Source organism: Salvelinus namaycush, unplaced genomic scaffold, assembly GCF_016432855.1.
Source record: "Salvelinus namaycush isolate Seneca unplaced genomic scaffold, SaNama_1.0 Scaffold1365, whole genome shotgun sequence".
NCBI lineage: Eukaryota > Metazoa > Chordata > Actinopteri > Salmoniformes > Salmonidae > Salvelinus > Salvelinus namaycush.
This window is the reverse complement of record NW_024058081.1, coordinates 33625-37500: the sequence shown is the minus strand read 5'-3', so window position 1 is coordinate 37500 and position 3876 is coordinate 33625.

The following is a 3876-nucleotide window of genomic DNA, read 5'->3' as shown; positions in this document are numbered from 1 at the left end:
ACTACACACTCCTCCACCACTACACACTCCCCCACCACTACACACTCCTCCACCACTACACACTCCTCCACCACTACTACACACTCCTCCACCACTACACACTCCTCCACCACTACTACACACTCCTCCACCACTACACACTCCTCCACCACTACACACTCCTCCACCACGACACACTCCTCCACCACTACACACTCCTCCACCACTACACACTCCTCCACCACTACACACTCCTCCACCACTACACACTCCCCCACCACTACACACTCCTCCACCACTACTACACACTCCTCCACCACTACACACTCCTCCACCACTACACACTCCTCCACCACTACTACACACTCCTCCACACTCCCCCACTACTACACACTCCTCCACCACTACACACTCCTCCACCACTACTACACACTCCTCCACCACTACTACACACTCCTCCACCACTACACACTCCTCCACCACGACACACTCCTCCACCACTACTATCAATCAATTCAATCAATTTTATTTTATATAGCCCTTCGTACATCAGCTAATATCTCGAAGTGCTGTACAGAAACCCAGCCTAAAACCCCAAACAGCTAGTAATGCAGGTGTAGAAGCACGGTGGCTAGGAAAAACTCCCTAGAAAGGCCAAAACCTAGGAAGAAACCTAGAGAGGAACCAGGCTATGAGGGGTGGCCAGTCCTCTTCTGGCTGTGCCGGGTGGAGATTATAACAGAACTATGCCAAGATGTTCAAAAATGTTCATAAGTGACAAGCATGGTCAAATAATAATCATGAATAATTTTCAGTTGGCTTTTCATAGCTGATCATTAAGAGTTGAAAAACAACAGGTCTGGGACAGGTGGCGGTTCCATAACCGCAGGCAGAACAGCTGAAACTGGAATAGCAGCAAGGCCAGGCGGACTGGGGACAGCAAGGAGTCACCACGGGCGGCAGTCCCGACGCATGGTCCTAGGGCCCAGGTCCTCCGAGAGAAAGAAAGAGAGAAGGAGAAAATTAGAGAGAGCCAAGATTTTCAAAATGTTCATAAATGACAAGCATGGTCAAATAATAATCAGGAATAAATCTCAGTTGGCTTTTCATAGCCGATCATTAAGAGTTGAAAACAGCAGGTCTGGGACAGGTAGGGGTTCCATAACCGCAGGCAGAACAGTTGAAACTGGAATAGCAGCAAGGCCAGGCGGACTGGGGACAGCAAGGAGTCACCACGGCCGGTAGTCCCGACGTATGGTCCTAGGGCTCAGGTCCTCCGAGAGAAAGAAAGAGAGAAGGAGAAAATTAGAGAGAGCCAAGATTTTCAAAATGTTCATAAATGACAAGCATGGTCAAATAATAATCAGGAATAAATCTCAGTTGGCTTTTCATAGCCGATCATTAAGAGTTGAAAACAGCAGGTCTGGGACAGGTAGGGGTTTCGTAACCGCAGGCAGAACAGTTGAAACTGGAATAGCAGCAAGGCCAGGCGGACTGGGGACAGCAAGGTGTCAGCATGCCCGGTAGTCCTGACGTATGGTCCTAGGGCTCAGGTTCTCAGAGAGAAAGAGAGAACGAGAGAATTAGAGAGAGCATACTTAAATTCACACAGGACACTGGATAAGACAGGAGAAGTACTCCAGGTATAACCAACTGACCCTAGCCCCCCGACACATAAACTACTGCAGCATAAATACTGGAGGCTGAGACAGGAGCGGTCAGGAGACACTGACACACTCCTCCACCACTACACACTCCTCCACCACTACTACACACTCCTCCACCACTACACACTCCTCCACCACTACACACTCCTCCACCACTACACACTCCTCCACCACTACTACACACTCCTCCACCACTACACACTCCTCCCAGATGTGGACAGAATGCGAACAACAGTGATCCATTCCACTGGCCTCCTGCATGTGTAAACGGGACGTGAGAAGTATTTTTGTATTGTTGGGGAGAATCCAGGAAGCGTGTAGGAGCTCTCCCTCCTCTTCCAAATCATATAAAACATCACATGGTATTGGTCACACAGTTTACAGCAGGTATAAAAGGTGCAGTGAAATGCTTACCTGCTAGCTCCCTCAACACTGTAGCACGAATATTGTACGTGCGTGCGTGCGTGCGCACGTGGATTGGATTCGATGTGTGGTGAGTCTGTGCAAGATAGTCTCTGAGGTGCAAAAAGTCTCTCCTCTTGTTAGTGTGCAGTGTGTGTGTGTCACAGGAGGTTGGTGGCACCTTAATTGGGGAGGATGGGCTTGTGGTAATGACTGGAACAGAATCAATGGAATGGTATGGAACACTTCCAACACGTGATTTCCATGGTTTCCATGTGTTTGATGCCATTCCATTTACTCCATTCCAGCCATTATGATGAGCCGTCCTCCTCTCAGCAGCCTACTGTGCTGTGTGTGTTTGTGTAAGTGTGCGTTTATTTGTGCCTGTGGGTTTTTATCAGAGACAAGGTCACCCTCAAGGCGACTCGGAGCCTTGTCTGTGTAACCATGGAGACAGAGCTAACGAAGACACACACACTTCGCGGCTCTGGGTTAGCTACTTCTGTTAAATGATTCGCCCCAATATATCCGTCCTTCTTTCTCTCTTTATTTCTCTCTCCCTTTATCCATCACCTCTTCCTCTGCATCTCTCTCTTTCTCTCTCTGTTGTCTCTTCTTCCCTGACTACAACTCCCATGTTTCCCACATTTAACCAATCACATTTACAAGGCTTTACCACAGAGTCTGTAACACAGTAGAGTACTTCCCTGCCCGTCCATTCTCTGTCCAGAACAGTACTTCCCTGCCCGTCCACCAGTACAGTACTTCCCTGCCCGTCCACCAGAACAGTACTTCCCTGCCCGTCCACCAGTACAGTTCTTCCCTGCCAGTCCACCAGTACAGTACTTCCCTGCCAGTCCACCAGAACAGTACTTCCCTGCCCGTCCACCAGAACAGTACTTCCCTGCCCGTCCACCAGAACAGTTCTTCCTTGCCCGTCCACCAGTACAGTACTTCCCTGCCAGTCCACCAGTACAGTACTTCCCTGCCCGTCCACCAGTACAGTACTTCCCTGCCCGTCCACCAGTACAGTACTTCCCTGCCCGTCCACCAGTACAGTACTTCCCTGCCCGTCCACCAGAACAGTACTTCCCTGCCCGTCCACCAGTACAGTACTTCCCTGCCAGTCCACCAGTACAGTACTTCCCTGCCAGTCCACCAGAACAGTACTTCCCTGCCCGTCCACCAGAACAGTACTTCCCTGCCCATCCACCAGAACAGTACTTCCCTGCCAGTCCACCAGTACAGTACTTCCCTGCCAGTCCACCAGAACAGTACTTCCCTGCCAGTCCACCAGTACAGTACTTCCCTGCCCGTCCACCAGTACAGTACTTCCCTGCCAGTCCACCAGAACAGTACTTCCCTGCCCGTCCACCAGAACAGTACTTCCCTGCCCGTCCACCAGTACAGTTCTTCCCTGCCAGTCCACCAGTACAGTGCTTCCCTGCCAGTCCACCAGAACAGTACTTCCCTGCCCGTCCACCAGAACAGTACTTCCCTGCCCGTCCACCAGTACAGTTCTTCCCTGCCAGTCCACCAGTACAGTACTTCCCTGCCAGTCCACCAGTACAGTACTTCCCTGCCAGTCCACCAGTACAGTACTTCCCTGCCAGTCCACCAGAACAGTACTTCCCTGCCAGTCCACCAGTACAGTACTTCCCTGCCAGTCCACCAGTACAGTTCTTCCCTGCCAGTCCACCAGTACAGTTCTTCCCTGCCAGTCCACCAGTACAGTACTTCCCTGCCAGTCCACCAGTACAGTTCTTCCCTGCCAGTCCACCAGTACAGTACTTCCCTGCCAGTCCACCAGTACAGTACTTCCCTGCCA